At 42.1% G+C, this 24,686-nt stretch overlaps 1 protein-coding gene across 2 annotated transcripts in view; it reads right to left on the reverse strand.

Annotated features, from left to right (window-relative positions):
* The window catches only part of nucks1a (nuclear casein kinase and cyclin-dependent kinase substrate 1a), a 138,011-nt gene that overhangs the window by 55,759 nt on the left and 57,566 nt on the right, over positions 1-24,686 (reverse strand). The window lies entirely within an intron of this gene.

Below are 24,686 nucleotides of genomic sequence, written 5' to 3' on the forward strand. Positions count from 1 at the left end.
TGATGCTTCACTATCTTGATATTTTAGAAACAGATTCATACCAACGGAAGATGAGAGAGTCTTCGCCAAATCAGGGTGTCTCCTGTTTTTCCGGTGCGACTCCAGCGCTTTGACGCCCATCTTTTCAAGCTGGTCACTCTGCTTGCACAGATGGCAGTAAAACATGTGCCTATCTTTTGGATCTCGACGAACCCAGCTCTCAAACTCCTTACTTTCAACCCAAACTTCTTGAAAAATGCCCTTCCCCGTGATACAAGTTGGATCGATGAAAGAACTACGCTACGTCGTAACGAAGACGAAGTGAAATTCCTACTCACGGAAACAAACAATGGAATATCGACAAGATGGCGACTAGTTGTCAACACGGTGACTTCAGTTGACAATTTCCGGCTGATTTGGACACCAGACGGATCGCTATTTTTTTTTTTTAAATAAAAGATTAATTTTTTTAGGGAGATTTTTGGCAGTAGAGGTCCTCCATTTAATTTTTTTTTTAATTTAAGGCCTTTTTAGAAGGTTGACCGATTTTCGCGGATATTAATGACTTTTAGGATCCCCTAAATGCACCTTCGAAAATTTAGGGTTTTTTAGGGACTTTTAGGGCCGCGTGCGAACCCTGTATATATCCGCAGTGTAAAGTCTGGTGCGGTTAATGTATGTAAAAAACACTGGACAGAATGGGCGCAGCTTATCACCCGGTGCGAGTTTGTAGCTCGGCAAGTACGGTAGTTACCGCGTAATTTCTTGCATAAAACGCGACTTGAAGTATAATGGGCGCCACAAGTTTGGTACAAAAATGTAAAATGTCACCACTAATTTGCTGCTACCCAAATCCTCAAACCAATTGTCTATCATAATAACCTTTGTGCATGTGGTGACATACCGGTAATACACACATGACATACGTACTCGGCAAAGCCTCCAAAAGAACCATCTGGCTTATCTCCACTCTATAAAACAGAAATGAAAGTGGACTTTCGTGAAAATTCCTGAAAGTACAAATGCAAGCACTGAAGGTGAGAAGTCCTGCTAGAGGGGTCCGGGGGCACGCCCCCCTTGGGATATTTTTTAAAAAATGGATGGCTGTGGTGCATTCTGGCGATATCTGTGAACAAAAATTCAGACAGAAATTGAAAGTAAAATTTCTATGTCCTGACCAATTAAAAAAAAAAAAAAAAAAAAGGGCAGAAGTTCCCCAAGGGCCAAGTCCACATTTTTTGCCCCCTATCACTGGATAGCACAAAATCACATTTGTCAATAAAAATATGCCATCTTATCTCAAGACAAATGAATTAAGCAAACTATTCAGTAAAAGACATGTAACATTGTCCTTTTCCCCATAAAAATTGTGCCAAGACATATTATAGTATAGATATATACATGAAAATATATTCTAGAATTTCTACAACGTACAGCAAAACAAGTTACAGAAGTTGATCTATAATAATTCTATTAACGTTTAAGTCTAAAACTCGTTACGTCGCGTTGTACTGATACACTCGATCACATTGCTCACTGTCTTGGATATAGATCTAGTAATATTAATAGTATAATGAGTTGCCTTTAATATTTTGATATATACAGTCACTCACATTTGAAAAATGGACGGGTCATGTTCGCAGTTAAAGTTGTGGGTGTGATTAGGGATGGCCTTAAAATAATTTACCGGATTTATATAACATAACTGTAAATTAAAAATTGAATAAACAAATACATAACTAAAATAGAAAACTAAAATTTCAAACTCAGACATGATAATTTCCAATTTCAAATGATATTAGCAGAACATGATATAAAACGGTATTTAAAATTTTTCATTAATAAAAATTCTTGATCTGAAAATAAGTTAAATGCACTGGCCTGTCAAGAAATAAACATGAACGGTCTATACCCGCAATGTTTAGAAAATGCTGAAAGTTTAGTTCAACACAATCGGCGTTCGTGGCAACAAGCTAGCGATACATTGAAACAAACATTCCTTTGACATGGCTCATAACGTTGATGACTTTTGACTTGAAGCAGCTCTGAACATGCGCTTTCGGCATAACTTCCGTACATGCTCAGTGCGGTTAACTTGCATTTCCTGCTTCCAGGTGAATAGCGGTTGTTTTGGAGGAGGCTTGTTTATGAAATAAACACGTCAATTAATGTCAAGACTACACAAAAAAGCGACGTCTTGAGAGAATGCGAGGGCAAGGGCGTTACTGTTACTTGTGTTAGTACCTCAACATGGCTACGCTCAATGTTGTCAACTAATATCCCGATTAAGTTTAGGCAATTTTTCCTGAATTTTCATGAAAAATTGAAAATCCGGAATTCTGGGAAAATAAATGCGCTTGCATTACGTGACGCAGCTCGGAACGTGCTTTTGGCATCACTTCGAACATGCTCAGTAAGGTTAACTTCCATTTCCTTTTTCTGGGTGAATACTGATTGTTTAGGATCAGGCTTGTTTTGTTGACGTTTATGAAATAAACACATAGATTAATGTCAAGACCAACATTCCCTCTAATTTTTTACATTTACGTACTGAGAAAACAAACTAAGACTGTGAGCGCCCCTTTGACCACTGTGAGCAACATCAGACGTATGAACTGTGGTCAGTGTCATCCATTGAAGTTACATAGCTCATTCAAAGATTCAGATTACAGCATTTACATTCCCATCAGAATATTTTTAAGAACAAATGTGTTTTTGTAAACTTAAAATGAAAATGTCAACAAACAAAAAAACACATTGCTAACTAAACAAAGCCAACTATGAACTATAAATTTGCAAAGTTGCTTGCAACTTTTTCATTTTTTTTTTTTCAACCCACAATGATATTCCTGTCTGTTTTTCTTGGTGTAAAACTGAATTATTGCTTGCAGAATATCTTTAGCATGCATGTTGAAAGCTGAATGATGCTCGAAACAGTTTTAAGGTTAATGTTATGTTGCCTTCTAGATTTAAAATACAGAACTAGCTTTTTGTGGACTCTATTGTCTGTGCTTTCACCCTTGTTCAGGCTGTGGCAAGGTGGAATATTAACTGACACCATCTCGTCCTGTACTTCCTACTTTGGCTTCAGACCAGACTGTTTTTTACTCAAAAGAGAAAATCTCCTCCAGTTTCACCACTTTTTCGTCAATTATTCACAGCAACAGCACATTTTTTTTTCTACTTTAACCATTAATATCGAGAGTAAACACAAGCAACATGTCAAAGTCTCTTTGCTCTTCGTTGCCAAAACTGTCTGGGTGGACGGTGTTTCTAATGAGTGTACCCCCTTTAAGAGCCGAAGGTGGGCAGAGTTAGGTAAACTAGCAGGAGACCCTGTGCTGTTAAAAAAAAAAAAAAAAAAAAAAAAAAAAAAAAAGGAGTCAGGCTGTGCTTCGTTGCACTGGGTTGGTTTTTCATGTGCGGTGAGAATGTCTATGCATTTCCATTCGTAACAAACTTTACACGTGCGATTTTTCGTGCACAACTGTGCAGATTTACGAGTGAGACGGCGCGCTCGTCAAATGTGAGTGACTGTTATTAATGAAAAAAAAAAAGGCAGCCGGTATGGAAAAATCCATTTTTTCCCACCACAAAACATGATTTTGACATATATGGCTTATTGTAACTACCGCCATGAAAAGCCTCTCATGGGATTTGTTTTCGACAAGAAGCAGGAAGTGACGTTGGAGGCAGTAGCGTGCTCACGCGGACTCATTTCTTTATATTTGTTTTACCTTCGGGAAGATAGCTCGTTGTTGCTTCGTGTTAGCCAAAATGCCGGTTCGTTGCATTGCTGGATATTACTCAAACACTCGGGAGGATGGATTCGCTCTTCATACTTTTCCAAAAGATCCAGTTCAACGTGAAAAATTGATTGCACAACTGCAAAGGACGAGAGCTGCGTGGGTTCCAAATGACAGGTACGTGTGTATACAGCTCGGGGGGACAGTTGGGGAGTAATCCGTAAGTCAGAGGTGCTAAATGTGTTGATGTGCGCATTGGAAGGCTTCCGTGCAGCAGCCACTGAAGGGCATCCTCCGAAGGCCTTGTGAATTGCCACCGGCCTTGTTGACAAGACCAAGCTGGCTGCTGGCCTTGTCCGCAGGGGTGGCTCTTCGCGGCGCCGGGTCGCAGTGGCTCATCTCTGCCGCAGAAGTGGATCGAACGGGGAGGCGGTTTGGCCGTGATCCGCATGTCATCTAAATATGGTTTGAAACAATAGGGCAATATTGCCCCGGACACTTCACTCAATTGTGAGATGTTCTAATCTTCGAAAAGAGCTTCCATGTCACAAGGGGCGTGTCCCATAGTAGGGGCCACAGCGTGTTTTCAATGGTGAATGTCCGGGATGACGTCAAGGACAGTAGATACAGTCAAAATGGCGACCACTTGGATGTCGACTGACACTTATCTCTCCGCTCGTATTTATTTTTTTGGTATAGACATTGAAGTAAATGTTATACGTATTTTTTATTTCAATATCTATTTTAGAATGTTTATAGGGATGACGACCTTTAAGGCTGTGCAATTGCGCAATTTGTTGAAAGGGGTGTGTTTAAAAAATGGCAGTTTGCTGTTGACGTTAGTAACTCAAAACTATTTTGTTTCTAGGATTTACCAATCTTTTGAATCACTAAACTAATTTAGTTGTATGACCACGACTTCACATCTTGATTGATGATTCCGCTTCCGGTCCCCGAACTGGTGGCAGCGAAAACGAGGAGGCTACGGCAAACTCGATTGTACAATAAATAAATCCTGCTGAATTTGGACCGAATATTGTGAATCCTCGACGTGGGACGCCCATGGTGACGACTTCAGTGGACTAAGAATCATTTTGTGAAATCATAATACCCAAATTGGAGCCGTATTTCGTTCGTGTTGGAAGCAGCGCAGACTATCTTAGCCTAGTCCCGCTTGCTAACAGCAAGACGCATTAGTAATCAAATACTAAGGATGAAAATATCAATCGCTCCTACGTGACCTGCTAAACTTTCGTAACATATACAACGAGGTCCGCGAGTAGTCGTAGTGAAGAAGTTGGACAAGTTGAAAGGCCGACTTAAACTTGCCCCTCGGCCCAGACTACCTTTCCTTAGTTGGCTTACAATGTGACGCGTTTGTGATCAAACAGTTAACGTTGAAGAAGCATCGAACGTGAGTAACTGCATAATCTTGTTCAACCAACAACTTGTACAACGAGGATCGTGAGGACAACTAAACCTGCAACTACTGGGGTCATTGGTTTGAATCTCCTTCAATCACATATCCTTTCAATCTACATATCCTTTACATTTTTTAATACTCCAACTTTCTTATCCACATACCATTGTAACTTTAACATAGACTAAGTAGAATGTAAATTGTGTTACTCATGTGCTGACTTTGCTTCTATTTGTACTTTAACATAGACTGAGTTGTATGTGAATTATGCATCTTATATGTTGACTTTGTTTATTTGAATGCTTTTTTTGACTATCTGCAGCCCTTTGGGGAACACGATATTGTGCAACCTGTAGGCCGCTCCCAAGCACGGATAAATGCAGAGGGTTACGTTAGGAATGGCATCCGGCGTAAAACTGTGCTAAACATAAATGAGCGTTCAAACAAATTCGATAACAGATGGGTCGTGGCGGGGGCTAAGTACGCAAACCCCCAGCACTGTTAATCTGCAAGGCGTAGGTAGAAATTCAGATAATGTTGGTTGAAGGCAGAAACGAGGAGAGCAACTTAGTTGGCAAAAGAAGAAGAGAAATGCACAGACCCAACAGCTGTGTGTTGGGACTTTGAATGTTGGGACTATGACAGGAAAAGCTCAGGAGTTAGATGAAATGATGATTAGGAGAAAGGTTGATATATTGTGCATCCAAGAGAGCATGTGGAAAGGGAGCAAGGGTAGAAGTTAAGGAGCAGGGTTTAAATTATTTTACCGTGGAGTAGATGGGAATTGAAATGGAGTAGAGGTTATTTCCAGAGGAAGAGCTGGCAAGAATGTATGAATGTATATGTATGAGAATGTATTGGAAATGAAAAAGAGTGTCAGATCGAGGGATGAGGATGAAATTTGTAATTGAGAGTGTTGTGTATAATGGGATTAGCATCTATGCCCCACATGTTGGATGTGACCTCGAGTTGAAAGAGACACTCTGTAAGGAACTAGACGAAGTAGTCCTGAGCATGAGAAAAGAGAGAGAGAGAGAGAGAGAGGAGGAGAGAGAGAGAGAGAGAGAGGAGAGAGAGAGAGAGAGAGGAGAGAGAGAGAGGAGAGAGAGAGAGAGAGAGAGAGAGAGAGAGAGAGAGAGAGAGTTGTGATTGGTGCAGAATTCAATGGACATGTTGAAGCAGTGTTTGAGAAGTACGGTATCCAGCAAAGGCACTTTGATGGTCAGATGGTGGTGGACTTCACAAAAAGGATGGAATTGGCAGTGAACACTTATTTCCAGAAGAGACAAAAACATAGTGACCTACAAGAGTGGAGGTAGAAGCATGCAGGTGGATTATATTTTGTGCAAACGATGTAATTAGGAGGTTACTGACTGTAAGGACTACCATCGAGGTGAGGGAGAGTGTAGCTCGACAGCCTAGGGTGTGTAAGATGACTCTGGTAATGGGTGGGAAGATTAAGAAGGCAAAGGTAGAGCAGAGAATCAGGTGGTGGAAGTTGAGAAAGGAAGAATGTTGTGGATTTTTGGAAAGAGGTGAGACAGACAAGAACAGCTCCCAGAAGACTAGAATACTACGGCCAAAGCTTTCATAGAGGCAGGGAGGAGAGTACTTGGGGTGTCTTCTGGTAGGAAAAGGGAGAAGGAAACTTGGTGGTGGAACCCCGAAACACAAGAAGTCTTTCAAGGAAAGAGATTAGCGAAGAAGAAGTGGGAAACGGAGAGGACTGAGGAGAGGCGAAAGGAATACATTGAGATGCATCGTAGGGCAAAGGTAGAGGTGGTGAAGGCTAAAGGCTAAACAAGAGGCATACGACAATATGTACAGCAGAATGGATACGAAAGAAGGAGAAAAGGATCTCGACAGGTTAGCAAGACAGAGGGATAGAAATGGGAAGGGTTGTGCAGCAAGTAAAGGTGATTAAGGATAGCAATGGAAATGGTTGGCTGGTGCCAGTAGTGTGCTAAGTAGATGGACAGAGTACTTTGGGAAGTTAATGAAAAAATGGGAGAGAAGGAAGATTAGAAGAGGTAAGCGTGAATGACCAGGAAGTGGCAATGATTAGTAAGGGGGGAGTTAGAAAGGCCCTGAACAGAATGAAAAATGGAAAGACAGTTGGTCTTGATGACATACCATCGGAGGTATGGAAGCAGTTTGGAGAGGTGGCTGTGGAGTTTTTGACCAACTTAAATCAATAGAATACTAGAGGGAGAGAGTGGGAGAGAAGATGCCAGAAGAATGGAGGAAAATTCAATTTTTTAAGAACAAAGACTGTTCAGAACTGTGGAAACTACAGAAGACTAAAGATGATGAGCCACACAATGATGTTACGGGAAAGAGTAGTGGAGGCTAAACTCAGGTCAGAAGTAAGTATATGCGAGCAACACTATGGTTTCATGCCTAGAAAGAGTACCACAGATGCATTATTTGCCTTGAGAATGCTTGTGGAATTGTACAGAGAAGGTCAGAAGGAGCTACATTGTGTCTTTGTAGACCTCGAGAAAGCCTATGACAAAGTACTAAGAGAGGAACTGTGGTACTGCGTGCGCAAGTCTGGTGTGGTGGAAAAATATGTTAGAACAGGATAGGACATGTATGAGGACAGCGGTGAGATGTGCTGTAGGTGTATCAGGTGGAGGTGGGACTGCATCAGGGATCCGCTCTGAGCCCCTTCCTGTTTGCGGTAGTTATGGATAGGCTGACAGACGAGGTTAGACTGGATTCCCCTTGCACCATGATGTTCGCAGATGATATTGTGATCTGCAGTGAAAGCGGGGAGCAGGTGGAGGAACAATTAGAAATATGGAGGAAGGCATTGGAAAGGAGAGGAATGAAGATTAACCGAAGTAAAACAGAATATATGTGCACGAATGAGAGGGGTGGAGAGGGAAGAGTGACGGTATAGGGAGAATAGATAGCGAGGGTGGGCGACTTCAAATTCTTGGGGTCAACAATCCAGAGCAATGGTGAGTGTGGTAAGGAAGTGACGAAACGGGTCCAAGCAGGTGGGAACAGCTGGCGAAAGGTGTCTGGTGTGTTATGCGACAGAAGAGTCCTTGCTAAGATGAAGGTTTATCTTTATGAAAGTTTATGAAAACAGTGGTGAGGCCGGCCATGATGTATGGATTAGAGACGGTGGCTCTGAAGAAACCGCAGGAAGCAGAGCCTGAGGTAGCAGAAATAAAGATGCTGAGGTTCTCGCTCGGAGTGAGCAGGTTGGATAGGATTAGGAAGGAGCTAATTAGAGGCACAGCCAAAGTTGGATGTTTTGGAGACAAGGTTCGAGAGAGCAGACTTCGATGGTTTGGAGATATTCAGAGGTGAGAGAGTGAGTATATCGGTAGAAGGGTGCTGAGGATGGAGCTGCCAGGCAAAAGAGCAAGAGGAAGGCCAAAGAAAAGGTTGATGGATATTGTGAGTTAGAACATGAGGACAGTGGGTGTTAGAGAAGAAGATGCACTAGATAGGCTTGGATGGGAAAAGATGACACGCTGTGGCAGCCCCTTATGGGACAAGCCGAAAGAAAAAGATCATATTCTTTCACTTGAGAGCCATTTTTCCTCTCGAGTACCGCCATCGTGTTCACTTGCAAATGGCCCCATAAACTGTCTCGTTTACAACAAGCGTTTTCATCGGTCAGGAGAAACACATTCGACCAATCAACAGACGCATATCATATTTTCCAACCTGCTTGCAAAAGTCGGATCGGAAAATGAACGAGTGTGAATTCTGGCACGGGTTATGGTCGGAATATTGCAGAAAAACTGATTTATTTTTTTTATCTATGGAATTTAAAAAGACGGAATTCCGGCTATAAGAGATCATGTATTGAACAGAATGGCAGCGTGTGTACACACAACCACACACGTGAGCACTATCTTGCTGGTCTGCATAACGTTTTGTTGCTTGGTATCAAAAGTACATGAACACACCTGAAGCCAGCATTACATAAAGGTGATTTTCCTGTCCTAAGCACCAGTGACAACTAACAAGTTTTTCCCCCAACCGGCGCAATCCACTTGTGTTTTCATCTCCAAGTATCCGGTCGTATATAAGATAAAGATTTAAGATGAAGTCCAATGATCATAAAAAAACGGGATACGGTGGTGTCAGAATACAGTACAAGATTTTCTTTCAGTAGTCTGATAGTGCAATCGTAAAACAGCAAATTTATCTTGCCATCTTCTCTCTTCCAGGCTGCCGGGTTTTGAGTAACTTCATTGGCCGTCAAATATTTATAGTCCTATGGAAAAAACACACAAAACTATATAAATACTACGACATAAAAATAAACTACCTTTTGGATTCAGGTACACTGGGCATGACTGTGGCGCAGATTCAATGTCTATTGCGGAGTCAATCAATGACATCATTCATTGGATAGGTGAATCTTCTCCTTTTCCTTTCAGACTGTCCCGAGATTGACAGTCTCTACTCATGAAAGATTCAGGTTACGAAAAGACAAAAATGGCAATGGATTCAACCGAACATAAAAATCCTATACCGCAACTTGGTTTGAAAGCAGAGAGCTAAAACTGCTCTCCCGTTGACCACCACTGGAGCATTTTCCAGACATCATATTGGCTGGAGGGATGTCAAAAATGAAGGGGCTCGGAGCTGATCTCTGATGCAATCTGATTTCCACCTTAAATTTTTCTGTTACACATATGGCACGCATCACCACTGTTCTGCTGCCCTCATACATGTCCTGTCCTATTCTGACATATTTCTCCGCCAACTTCTCAAAGCATTCTTTCCATCTATTTAGCACACTACTGGCACCAGTCAACACATTTCCATCTCTATCCTTAATCACCCTTACCTGCTGTACATCATTCCTATCTCTTTCCCTCTGTCTGGCCAACCTGTAGAGATCCTTTTCTCCTTCTTTCGTGTCCAACCTAGTGTACATGTTGTCATATGCCTCTTGTTTAGCCTTCACCACCACTACCTTTGCCTTACATCACATTTCAATGTATTCCTTTCACCTCTTCTGAGTACTCTGTGACCAACTTTTTCTTCTCTAACTTCTTTCCTTGTATGACTTCCTGTATTTTGGGGTTCCATATCCAAGTCACCTTCTCCCCTTTCCTACTGAAAGACACACAAAGTACTCTCCTGCCAGTCTCTCTGATCAAGTTGGCCGTAGTAGCACAATCTTTCAGGAGCTCCTCCTGTCAATTGAGAGCCTGTCTCACCTATTTCTGAAAGGCCACACAACATTCTTCCTTTCTCAGCTTCCACCACATGGTTCTCTGCTCTACCTTTGTCCTCTTAATCTTCCTACACACCACCAATCTTTCCTGTAAAGCGACACTATCCCTTACCACTACCTTACAGTCAGTAACCTCCTTCAGATTACATTGTCTGCTCAAAATATAAATCACCTGCGTGCTTATACCTCCGGTCCTGTGGGTCACTATATGTTCCTGCCTCTTCTACAAAAAAAGTGTTCACTACTGCAATTTCCATCCATCCAAAGATTCACCACCATGTGTCCCTCAAAGTTTCTTTCTGGATCCCATACTTACTTCTCACACACTGCTTCATCGGCCCTGTTTCCTTTACCAACATGTCCATTACAATCTGCACCAATCACAACTCTCTACCCGTCTGAGATGCTCAGAACTACTTTGTCTAGTTCCTTCCAGAAATTGTCTTTCAACCCTAGGTCACATCCTACCTGTGGGGCATTGCCACAAATCACATTATAGATTACACCCTCAATTTCATGTTTCAGCCTCATCACTCAATCTGATACTCTTTTCACGTCCAAGAATTTCTTTTTTTCTCTTCCCATCTACTCCATTGTAAAATAATTTAAACCAGGCCCATAATATTCTTGCCTTTCTACCTTTCCACCTGCTCTGTTGGATGCACAATGTATCAACCTGTCATCATGTCAACCGACTGAGCTTTTCCTGTCACAGTCCCAGCATTCAAAGTTCCTACACTCAGTTGTAGGCTTACTTGCATTCCTCTTCTTCTTCTGCAGATGAATCCACTTTCCTCTTCTTTGTATTTGACGACAAAACAAACACTTGTAACATTCGTTACAGGGATTAAAAAGGATGGGCGTATGACAAAGCAAAGCCGAACAATGGTCTTATCTGAAATACAATAATTATCATTTTATTCGACTAGTTTTAAACCACAAAATAAGTTTTAAAAATGTAGAAGTAACATTCAGAGGCAGTACAGCTTCCTTTTGGCCCTGAAGGTGGTAAGAAAGGAAGTGGTGGAGGGAATGAGAAGCTCTCGCTGACGCTTCAGCTTGTCACATCTCCCCAGCCTGGAGAAGACATGCCCAGCCAGATTTTCCCACCTAACTGTAAGTTGATGAGGACACATGGGACCATCTCCGCTGCAAGCACTCTGAGGTACCATTTTTGGGGGGACCTGAGCACAAGACATGGGGACGGATGCGGGCACCAGGCATCCGCGCCAAACTTCTTGCTAACAGAAAAACCCGGGCTCTGAATTTTTGTGTGCAGAATCAATCAATCAAGATGTGAAAATTTTGTGCTTCTTTTTATTCCTCCTTTTGCTTTCTGCTAAATCCACCTGTTTTGTGTGGGGACCGGGCTGGTTCAAACATATTCAAGACAAGCAAACCCAACATTGCGGTCTCCTAAAAGTACAGATCAGTGTATATTCGGGTTGAAATTAATGAAAAGAAGAATCGCCAGCAATGTGCACTAAACACTCATTCCAAGTCAGTTAAGTTTGCCAATGTTTGTCTGTCCTTTTTGTTTTATTTTCCTGCATTATTTGTCGTCATTGTTGTGTGTTCGCGGTTGAGGAATGAAACCAGAAAAGAAGCCAACTAGAACTCATCGAAATTTCAGAAATTGTTGCAACCTTCAGATTACAAGTGATAAAGGTTTCTCGTCACTTTCCCAAAATTTTATCTGCATAAAAAGTGGTGTATTGCCCCTACACTAGATAAAATAGCCTGGTTTATAACTAATAATTTACAGTTGTGCTAAACCGGACGTAATGCAGGCGTTGTTTACAGTTCATTCTTTTCTCCCAAATTAACATTTTTATTCAAACCAAATAACACAACAAAATAATGTGACTAAAGTAAAAGTTATTAGTCCTGTAAAAATTAGTACATGTGTGAATGTGTATGAAATGCATGACTATATCCTTGAAATAGTTATTTTGGAGAAATATTCAGTATGCATTCTTGTATGTCTGAGACATGTCACGCTATTCACATTCAGCTATTGGATATAGTGTCAGGGAAGTTGCTCCATGGCCAAACAAATGTCTGACAGTTGTAACTGTAGATCTGTCCTTGGTCTTGCCTAACAGAACCTTGAGATTGTCACCAAACTGTTCAGAAGTCAGCATCTTCCACTTTCGACCTTCCGTGTTGAACATCCTGAAGACATGGCTTGTTCTGGGTAATGACACTGAGGTATCTCTGGCATAAGTTACTTCGTCTTTCATTCTCTTGGTCTTTGTCTTTAGGTAATCTGCTGTATTCTTAAGGTATTCATCAACATGTGCAGCTGCTGTGAATGGTCCACCTTGGTCCTTCAGTCTGTCCAAAATATTTAGTTGTCTGTTCTCAACATGCAGTAGATTAGCTTCCTTCTTACTAAGCCCAGCAGCTCTAAGATCCTGCTGGCATTTATTCCAGTCTGAAGTAATATTATCCATAATTTTGACCACTGGGCCCATTTTACAGAAATCTCTTGAAGCATCTTTTTGGCGCAAATCTTTAGTCAGCTTTAGTATATTTCCACGAGATAAAGTGTCCAAACTAGGCTTCTTCTTTAGCCACTGATCTGTAGCTCCACACTGCCTTTCCAACTGCAAGTTGTGAACAGGAGCTTTGTTGATATTCTGGGCCTGTTCAAACACTGGATATTCTTTCTAATATCCTCCAAAATCATAATATTTGCCCCTCTGCATGTCAAGGACATTTTGGGAATAATTCTGTTTGCCAAAGATACACATTCTTTGGTATGTGTAGTTGCCATCTCTTTGACAGATTCGACTACATCAAGCTTGTAGTTTGCCTTGACTGCATCAAAGAGAATCCGAGAAATTCCACTGAAAGTAGGTTGCTGGAAACAGAAGAATTCTTCATCTACATCTGTGTTCTGATCACTGTGGAGTGATGCAAAGAATTCTGCAAGGCTTGTATGTGTTGCTTTGCTTGAAATAGTCTTCATGAAATGGAGCAACAAGGTGCAAGCCGAAGGCAGCAATAACAGCAATAACCACTTTGACATATTCAAGAGCTAACGTCTCAAACAAGGAATGCTAGCTTGTTGGTAATGTACTCATGGCTACTCAGGAAGCTCCTGAAATCATCCCAGTGATGGCACATGATAGCACATGATTTTGAAAGCGCACCAAAACGGGCATCCTTCATTAGAAATAGATATGTTGGCTTGGGTTTGTGCTGCATGAAGACTTTGAAATCCTTATAGTAGTTCCATGGTTTTTGAATGTTGACTGGTCCAAAGAGACTCAGTGCCCAGGAGACAGTTGTCATGGAGACTATGTTTTCTTTGGTCAATATCCAGGTCTAAGAGGAAACCATTGAATGGGTTTTGCATTCCCATCTTATCCTCAATACTGTTGACAACTTTGGACATACCACAATCAAATCCAAGTGTTGTGTGACTATCGCAAAAGATTTGTCCAGCTGTTTCATCTTGGTTGAACTTAATTGCCAGTGCAGCCGCCACACCTTTGTTGTGAGCAGTGGAGTCAGTCATGTGAACATCTACAGCTTTGTAGAGTTCCTCTGCTGTATGTCCAGATGCAACTTCTAGAAGCTTAAAGTCAACTGCTATTGCATCTGCTGTATTTTCAGTGGTTTCTGTAGCAATCAAGTCAAGTCAGTATAAGTCAATCAAGTGGCAAGTTTTCCTTTAAATCTTGTAGACCTTCACTAGTCAAATGAGTAATTCAATGCATGCATTCAGTTTGGCCACATAATGGTCTACATGATATTGATGATAAACTATCAGTGTGTTATTTAGGCAAAAATGCGCGAATCTGCGGTTTTCACATATATGCCAGTAGCCAAGAGAAGCCAACTCTAAATGAAAAATGAAGTTGAAAAAATGTAGTTTTTATGGGTATGTGGTCAATTTGAGTTCAATTCCGGCATTTTGTAGAATTATAGCCCCTCTCTAATATAAGGTGTGAAAAGATCGTATGACCGGTAAAGTAGAGGCTTGGAAGAGACCCGCTTATATTTTCTCTCCCTCCTTTGCCTGCGCCGCTTTGCTGGCCTGAAAACACTCCACGGCAACATTAATTTGGTACTTCAAGCCGGATGTCAAAATGTCAGAAGATTTCAGCAGGTGTGGTGGACTCCAGAAAGACCATGGCCACGGCAGGCTCCCTTAGAGTGAGCCTAAGATCCTTCTCCAGAACTGGATCTCAGTCTGCCAGCTGGGACCTGACAGTTGACAGCATTCCGAAGGAGGTAAGATAACAGTCGTGTGTTGAAATGTCCTTTGGGGAAACCAAATCATTGGACATCATTGATCATTTAAAGCCCTGTGAATAGGAGTTAATGACAAGTAATGAGGGACAGTGGAGTCCTGTGTACACTTGGGTTCCGTTAAAGGATGACAGAGTACAAGAAATTCAATTAAAGAAAAGGACGGCAGAGTCCTGTGTACACTTAACGGAACACTTTGTCCAAACTAATAGGAATCGGAACACACATTAAAAGTTAGTATTTGAGGGTTCAGTGTTTCTTTTAATGCCAGAGTTATCCACAGATTTCACCTAGAAACATCTCTAAATTGGAAAAGTATTATCGAAATTCATCTCTCTCGCAGACATTCCAACGAGCCTGGCTGCAAAACTGACAGCCAATCAGCGTTTGCTTTACTTGCAGGTCTTCCTGTTCTGGTGTTCGTGTTTTCTTTGTGACCTACTGCTAACTTTGGCGGAATGCCAGTGTTGTCGTGAGTTTGATAAGGTCGAAAAAAAAATGGAGCGTACTGGAATGAACTTGGATCACGATCAACTTGTCTGCATAACAAAGATAATAGATACGAAGTTGTTTGTTTGGAAAAAGACGTGTTACATATCAATTTACTTATGATCCATGACAGTTTGATGAAAGGACCACTTGGAGATCCAGTGGAAAATCGGTGAGTACATGTTTTTAACAGTCTTGTAATCCTATGTGAATACTATGTGAGTTATATGAATGTCCAAAGTTGATCAAAAATGCAATCTTATTTTCAGAGTACGGCATAGAACTATGAAATGGTTTATATCTGGAATAAAAAATGCAAAAAAAAAAAAAAATTGGGACTTCCCTAAAGTGATTACAGGTATATATCCATCCATTATCTTAGCCGCTTAGCTGGACGAGTGTTGCGGGAGTGCTGCAGCCTATCCCAGCTGTCAACGGGCAGGAGGCAGGTTACACACACGCAGACAGGGGGAGAACAGCGGGCAGGAGGCAGGTTACACACACGCAGACACGGGGAAAAAACCGGGCAGGAGGCAGGTTAAACACACGGAGACACGGGCTGAACATGCAAACTCCACACACGGAGGTCCGGGATTGAACAGCTGCGCCACCGTGTTGCCTCATAAAGTATGTTGTTGCTTATACTGTACCAGCACGAGAGGCTATAACTAAGCGGCCAATAACCAGTAATGATTAGATGCGTGCAAATTTCCCGAGGTGATGAACGAGCCTCAACTGTGATAGCCACAGCTTTATCCTGTCAGGATGAGCCCACAGGAGGTTAAACAAGGACAAATTTGGGTGCGAGAGTCTTCCTTTAAGTTTCGTGGAAAGACGGCGGAATCCTGTAAGTACTAAAATTCCATGAAAATCGCTGTTATATAACACTTCTCTGAATGAGAAGTGAATGAATGGATATAAAAATACCACTCGGTGTTTAAATCATATAAAACAGTGGGATTGTAAACAGGAGACAAGTGTGGAAGCAAAGGCAAGAATTCTCCACCTAAAAAGGTTGAAGGGAGAATTACCACAACAGAAAATTTTAGTTGCTGTTCTGATAAGAAACCAGTTTTTAGAACACCCTAAGTGACAAACTGGACCAAATTCTCTAAAATGGGGAATGGAAATAGTAACACCCAAAGATACACTGCAGTGTAAAGATTGGAAGTTCGTTGAAAAACAGGATCCGATTAAAATTAAACATTTAAACAAATGGATAACTGAATATAATCATGGTGGCCACCTGAACACACAAAAAATAACTACGTGTCAAGAATCAATTATGAATAAAACAAAATATGATCCTAAAAAACTAAAAAGTCAAGGCTATAAAGCTACACAGTTTTGTTTGAGATGAGTTGGAAAAAAAATTGGAAAGTGAAAAAAGAGGGGAAATTTAAAAGTAGTGTAGTAAGTGGTCCACGATGATTATATTTATATATAAATATATATATATATATATATATATATATATATATTCAGAGAGAGGAATCAATTACTTTGTGCAGCAAATGGTACAGGAACTGTGGGACCTACTGGGATGTCCTCGAGGGCTCCGGACAGAGCACGTTTCTCTTTGTTGGACCCTGCATTGTGATTCTCCCCCACGAGCCTTTTTGGCCAGCAAAGGCTGGTTTGAAAAAAAAAATATATATATATATATATATATTATACAGCTTCTGAATGGATTTGCTTGTCGGGACATGGAGAAAGAGTCTCTGAGACGGCGGGCGCACATTTTTAACATGGACGAAAAAGGTATTTTTTGGAAGAGGATGGCTAAGTGTACTTCTGCAATGCTGCAGGTGAGTGAACTTATAACCTCTACGACGAGAGAGAGAGAGAGAGAGAGAATCTGCAAGGGTGTGGAAACGCAGCGCGTGCAGTTGTAGAGTTTAGAAGTTTAGCGAGGTCGACCAGAGAGGAGTATTGTTTAAGAGAGGCCACTTTGAATGGTTAAAGATCTGATAAAGCTTTCTGAGCAACAAACCGATCCTTCGTACTATTATTGTTCCCGCCACCAAGGAGTCTCAGTTACTCACATTTGAAATATGTACGTATGGTCCAGTCATACCCGGAGATATAAAGATACAGGTGTGGTCCACCAGTCGTGCCCGCAGATATAAAGTTGCGGGTGTGATTAGGGATGGAATCTCTAGACCTCAAAATAACTTATTGAGTTGTTAGTTGAGTACATAGTTGTTATCTAATACCATAATCATAATTTATCGACACTGCACAGACTGAGACAAACATTTTTAAAGAGGTCAATAGACATTCAATTTCAAAACTAAATATTGATATAATCAAATCATTTTATTTCATCATGTGGTATTGTTGTAATGTTGCGTAATTTACAGCGCTCTCTATTGTCAATCCCTTGATGAAAGCTAGCAGTAGAGTATATCTTCCGAAAGCATGTAGAGGGGAAAAGTTTTCAACTTCAAGATAACGGGCTACCGTGGGGGAAAATGACTGTTCGCATTTAAATATGGACAGACTAGTCAGAACTTTGTCAAAGTAAATCACAATCTCATGCTTATAGTTAGATACTGAAACATAACCTGTTATATCCCAGAAATATTTTCAATGTAACTCAGGGGTGCCCAGATTTCCCCCCTCCACAAGATCTACCTTTCAATCAGCCAGCCTCTCGTGATCGAGGCGGGGAGTTGCACACGTGCATCACTGCGACTGCCGTAAATGGGAGGCCAACTTGCTAGAACACGCCTTAAAGTGCGTGCGCTCGACGTATTGGCCACACCTGAAACAAGCGACACTGTGGATGATAGTCTGTCTTTTTTTTTGGGCACGCCGTCACACAATGAACCAAAATTGCCTCGCGATCAACGCATTGAGCACCCCTGGAATAACTGAATTCCTTTGACATGCCTCATTATGTTGATGACTTTCGACGTAAATGGGCTCGCAGTACGTGAAGCAGCTCGGAACATGTGCATCACTTCCGAATAAGCTCAGTACGGTTACCTTCCATTTCCTGTTTCCAGGTGAATACGGATTGTTTTGGATCAGGCTTGTTTTGTTACCAACTTTTATGAAATAAACATGTAAATTAATGTCCAGACTACACAAAATAAGCGACGTCTTTCAATATCTATTTTTTCTACTGGTAACAAATTTTATGCGCGTGATTTTTCGTGCTCAACTGGTCAGATTTGCGAGTGCGATAGCACGCAAGCGTGATCGCGCCAGTCAAATGTGAGTGACTTTTGTCTCTGGTGTCTTTGGACAACTCTTTGGTTTTGGCCATGTTACAAGTTTGAGTCTTACTGATTGTACGGGGTGGAGAGGTGTTTTTATGAAGCTAATGACCTCACACAGGTGCATCTGATTCAGGATAATACATAGAGTGGAGGTAGACTTTTCAAGGCGGATCAGAAGGTCTTTGAGGGTCAGAAGTCCAGGGACTAGTTCAGAGAGCAACCCAGCGTTTTACACAGAGCAAATTACACTGAAATAAGAAGAGGGCAACAAAAAGATGATGAACCTTTTGAAAAATACAGAGAGAATGACGACTGTATTCAAGATTGACAGCGGCCTGCAGGAAGATGGAGATGTAAATGGGCTATTTCAACAACAGGTGAAGAATGCTCTCCATGCAGGTTCAAAAGACATAATGAGCAGCTGGGTCAACAAACATTATATGAGCGTGTCCACAGGCACCTTGGAGGAATATGTAAATCACACCCTCCATGCTGGAAAAATAACGATAAGAAACAGAGGTCTACAGATACCCTTTATCAAGATTAAGGGCAGGAGGTTTTCTACCAAGGTGGAAGAGGCACGGGTGGTTTTAGAGGCCAAGGACAGGGAGGCAGAGGACAAAGAGGAGGGAGAATAGGAACAGGAACATGTAGCTCAAAAACATCAGGCTGCTGGTGCTCCAGTAAGGAAGGCAACAAACCCAGAGATTGGCCTGAGGAAAAGCAACCTTCATTGTGACTCGAACAGGTAGCGCCTAAACAGGATTTAAAGGTTAATCAGGAAACAGATGAGTTTTTGGAAGAAGAGGTCCTTTCTAAATTTACAGGATTTTCTGCCACTAGATGGGCTAAAACCTGAAATAACATTACTGGTAAATGGGAAATGTATCACTTTATATGTGACACAGGTGCATGTAGGACCACTTGAAATAAATCTCTTCTGAGCAAGCGAGCATTGTGTTGTAGTCAAACCTGCAAGTGGAAGACTGACTAAAGTAAAGTAAAGTAAAGTAAAGCCTGTGTGAATGAGGGACCCAGAAGGAGAATCATGTCAATAGTCCACCTTAATGTTTCCTAATTGCCCAGTAAATCTTTTAGATCAAGATGCTCTGCCTTTGCTAGGATTAGCATTAGTACTAAAAGCCAAATGACACACTGCAGTAAAACGAAAAGTGAGCTTGCAGAAAGGACACGTTTATGTTCTTAAGGGAACAGGCCGACCTTTTTGTTATTACACCCTTGACAGTCTAAATAAACGACAACATGAAGCAACAACAGCATTAATGACTGAAGGGAGAACGCCAAATTACAAGGCAAAATGTCAGAGAATGATTTGCATATTACACTCTGCTACAAAGGTACACCTGAATATTGACAAAAATAACACCAGACAGTCACTGTGACTTACTTATAAACTGTTTCAGAACACAGAACGGTATCAGGAGTGACATTAAATGAAGAGATGGAAGCACTGTTTAGAATGTGGACTCCACTGCACATCTCGGTACAAAAATATAGAAAATGGAAACCCTTAGCGAAAATAGCTGAACAAGGTGAGGGAGCAACCGACTGTGTTAACTTTTCACCCAATACAGAAATAAGTGCCTCAACGGGATTTGAAAGAAAGGCACTATTTTGGACGATTCAGGCACAGGAAGGGATACCCTTGCATTCTCAGTAAAAATGAGATTTAATGCTCAGAGGATGAGAACGATCTGTTGAAGAAATTGCCGGATAAGTTATGATCTAGACAACCTACATATGTCAGGTTAATAAAAGCAACCTAAGCAGCACAAATCAGACCAAAAACTGAATACAGACCACATGTGAGACAATATCCATTGAAAATGGATGCATACGAAGGCATCAAACTAGTAATTAAAAAACTTGATTGCTACTGAAGTAATAGTAAAATGTGATGACTCTCCATACAACACTCCAATATTCCCAGCAAAGTGCCACCATTTGTAGGAGGGCACATGGTGCAAGATTCACAAGCGGTAAATAATACAGTAATTCAAAGAGCTCCATGTGTGTGTCTGACCCTTACACTTTGTTGAATGAACTTGGGCCAGATACTAGTCTTTACTGTAGTAGACATCACCAATACATTATTTTCTACACCCATAGATAAATAAGGATAGTCAGTTTTGGTTTGCATTTACGTTTGAAGGACAAAGATACGCTTTCACCAGATCGCCACAAGGCTACTGTGAAAGTCATGAGCGCTAGTATAGTTAAATTTCAACCACCAGGAGGCCATCAAATCTTACTTTATGTAGATGATGTATTGCTGGCATCTCCAGACTCAGAAACATGTAAAAAAGTTTACAGAAGCATTATTTAATCATCTGGCCGAAGAATGGCACAAAGTGAGCAAAATAAACTACAAATGTGTAAACAAGTCAAATATTTAGGACATAACCTCAGTGCAGGAGGAAGAACTATAGTAGAAAATTCACTTCAGTGTCTATACGTAAAAATAAATATGAGCAGAGAGCGTGTCATCCATGTGCAAAGTTGCAGAAGTGTCATTCGACATCCAAGTGGTCGCCATATTGGCTGCATCCCGTCTATGATGTCAACCCAGACATTTGCCATTGAAAACACGCTGTGGACCCTACTGTGGGAGATGAACATGTCCCTTCTGACACGAAAGCTCTTTTCGAAGAAGAGAACATCTTACAACCGAGTTACCGGCAATAATACCCTATTGTTTCGAGCCATATTTAGATGATATGCGGATCACAGTCAAAACCCGCCCGATCCACCTCCACCCAGCGATGATGAAAACAATGCCAACTAAGAGCGACGACGATGACGCGGGCAAACCGCCTCCCGACCGATCCACTTCCACAGCAGATATAAGCCACCGCGGCCCACCAACGACGAGCCACCCCGGCTGACAAAGGCTCGCGGACGGCGGCGGCACTGAACAACGGTGCTACAATGCTCCACTCAGCCACGTGCGACGACAACGCTGTAAAGCACCCCGGTTCGACGGTGTTGTTCATCGCGTACTGCGGCGGCTATGAACAACCCCCTAAAGCAGCACGGCTCGGCTCCATGATAAGCCACCATGCCGTCGAAAATGAGCCACACCAGATGAGGCGCCGCGTTCGTCGGTCACTGCTTTGGCAAAGGCTGCGCGTCGGGCTTGCGGCGGCTCTGACGAACAGAGCCGAAAATGCGTCACTCAGCCGCGTGTGACAACAATGCAGTAGAGGGCCCCAGCTTGACGGTGTTGTTCATCGTGTACTGCGTCGGTGATGAACAACCACCTAAATCAGCCCGGCACGGCTCCGCGATAAGCCACCTCGGCGCCCAAAATGAGCCACACCGGCCGGCTGCAATGAGTTGCGATGGCTTATCTCCACCACAGAAATGGATCGGACGGGGAGGAAGTTTGACCGTGATCGCATATCATCTGAATATGGCTCGAAACAATAGTGTAATATTGCCCCGGTAACTTCACTCGGTTGTGTGGTGTTCTCCTTTTCGAAAACAGCTTCCGTGTCAGAAGGGGCATGTTCGTCTCCCATAGTAGGGTGCACCGCGTGTTTTCATTGGCGAATGTCCGGTTGAGGTTACGGACAGAGGATGCAACGAATAAGGCGACCACTTGGATGTCGTAGAATGACACTTCTGCACTCCAAATTGCCCCTAGGTTTGATTCTGAGTGCGACTGTTGTCTGTCTCCATGTACCCTGCAATTGGCTAGCAACCAGTTCAGGGTGTAGCCCGCCTCCTACCCGTTAACAGCTGGGCTCCAGCACTCCCACGACCCTTGTAAGGACAAGCGGCTAAGAGGCCGGATGAATGTTTGACATGTGCAAGATATAATCCACAAGCTAATTTGAGACCAAATGGAGGACGCTACCCTACACCACAATATCTGTTTCTAATTATGGACTTTATTGAATAGAGACCAAAGGGAAGGAAAATACATTACAGATGAACATACAAATGGATATAACTCAAACCAAAAAAGAGAAAAACTATGTCAAAGGAACTTTGCAAGAATATCATTCCTAGATATGGTATACCTGAAAAAATATAAAGTGAGAACGGTAACCATTTTGTTAACCAAGTTGTGAGTTTCATATCGATCTAAAGAATCATTGTGCTTAGCACCCTCAAAGCGCATGGTTCTACTTGAGCTGACCATATGAGGAAAAATGTTTGAAAAACGGAAAAAAAACAAGCGCAAATTGGTGAAGATCTTCCTGTTTCCCAGAAGGAGGCCAAACTAGTGAACCGGGAGACTGGTGCTTATGAGAAGTGTGAAGAATCATTACCATTCACCCAAGTGAATATGCAATTGGTGTCATCTTGTCTCCATGTTGCTTCACTAAACTGAGGTCCTAAAATGACCTTTACACTCTACCACCTGGATGAAGGGTTAGCTATAATCTGGCAAGGCTAGTGTCGTGCTTGACAGTAAAACTTGTTTTACGTCACTGTATTGTTGACAACTCCCATAACTGTAAAAATAGCAGAGAGGTCAACTTGGATTTGTTTGTCTCACTATAAAAAGGTCATTTGGGTTGAAAAGTCTGACAAGGATGGTGAGCAAAAGTCTGAAAATAGGGTGGTCTCAGATGTTTAGAATCTGGGAAGTTGCGAAAGTCAGTGAAGAATTAACAAAACACCGAAATGAGTAGTGGGAGTATTTCAATCAAAATGATCCCAAGGAGATCGAAATCAGGTATTGGGTGTTGGATGGCAACGCTATCTGTTATCCTGATTTTTCTGTTTGTGTGGTACCTTCGCGGATGTCCTGTATACATACAAATACAACAATTCCAGCTATGTTTTCCAAATAATACCTGCAATTATCCAAGAACAGTGTAATATAGAGGTAGGGAATAAAACAAATCCAAATTCTACATGTAGCAATGGGGACTCTGTGTTTCCCACCATCATATCAGAAAAAAAGAAACCCATATTCTCTCAAAAGGTGGCACCAGGAAATTTCACATGTATCTACATCACAGGAAGTGGAACATTATTAGGTCATCTTTCCAGTAGCTGGTGCCAAGACATAATACTCATTACTGACCATTTAACCTGTTTCTCGAGGAGACATTGAGTGGTGGTGGGGATCTGTCAATACAGATTTAGAAATTAACGATCCACTCCTTGACTTTAGCACATGGGTGAAACATAAAATTTAATAGAGAAAAATGTAAAGGCTTCTTCATTTAGAACAGGTAGGAGATAAGAGCGTCAACGTCCCACGCAGTTTGTCCTTTATAGTGGCAGCCCCAAACCAGACTGTGATGGAGGTACACAGTACTGATTTGATGACCGCTATCTAGAAATGTCTCAGCAGCTCTTGTGACTGGCCATGCTTCCTCAGAAGCCGCAAGAAGTACATCCTTTGTTGGGCTTTTTTGAGGATGAAGTCAATATTTGTCTCCCACTTCAGGTCCTTTGAGAATGTAATTCCCAAAAACTTGAAGGTCTCGACAGTTGACAAGAGAATTGGACAGGGTGAGGGGAAACTGTGGTGAAGGATGCCTCCTGAAGTCCACAATCATCTTTACAGTCTTTACTGTTCAGCGCCAGGTTGTGTTGACCACATCAAAGCTCCTGTCTCGCCACTTCCTGTCGATACGCAGACTCATCGCAGTCTTTGGTGAGGCCGATGACTGTGGTGTCATCTGCGAACTTCAGGAGATTGACAGTCGGATGCTTCGACATGTCGTTTGTGGAGTGCGAGAAGAGCAGAGAGGAGAGGACAGCCTCATCTGCTGTGTCCTGCCCGTCAGGAAGTTCTCGATCCACCGGGAGATGGGAGGCGAGATGCTGAGCTGAAGAAGTTTGGAGGAGAGGAGTTCAGGGATGATGGTGTTAAATGCAGAGCTCAAGTCCAAGAAAAGGATTCTTGCATAGGTACGCTCATTGTCAAGATGTTCATGGATGAAGTGCAGACCCATGTTGACGGCACCATCCGCAGACCTGTTAACTCGATAGACAAATTGCAATGGGTCCAGCTGAGGACCTGTGACGCTCTTGAGGTGGTCCAGGACGCGGCATTCAAAGGACTTCATGACCACAGATGTCAAGCCAACAGGTCTGTAGTCATGAAGAACCGAGACTGCTATTTTTTTTAAGCAGGTTGGTACTTCCTAAAGTTCTAGAGACCTGTTGAAGATTTTTGTGAAGACAGGAGCCAGTTGGTCTACGCAGAGTTTGAGGCAGGACGGGACACAAGGTCTGGGTCCAGTGCTTTGCTGATCTTTTGCGGTTTATTTACTTTTGTTTATCTGTCTAACGTCCCTTTCATGGATATTAAACGGTGGAGTGGAAGGTGGTGCTGTTTGGTGGGTGCGTGGAGTAAA

Source organism: Syngnathoides biaculeatus, chromosome 10 (assembly GCF_019802595.1).
Source record: "Syngnathoides biaculeatus isolate LvHL_M chromosome 10, ASM1980259v1, whole genome shotgun sequence".
NCBI lineage: Eukaryota > Metazoa > Chordata > Actinopteri > Syngnathiformes > Syngnathidae > Syngnathoides > Syngnathoides biaculeatus.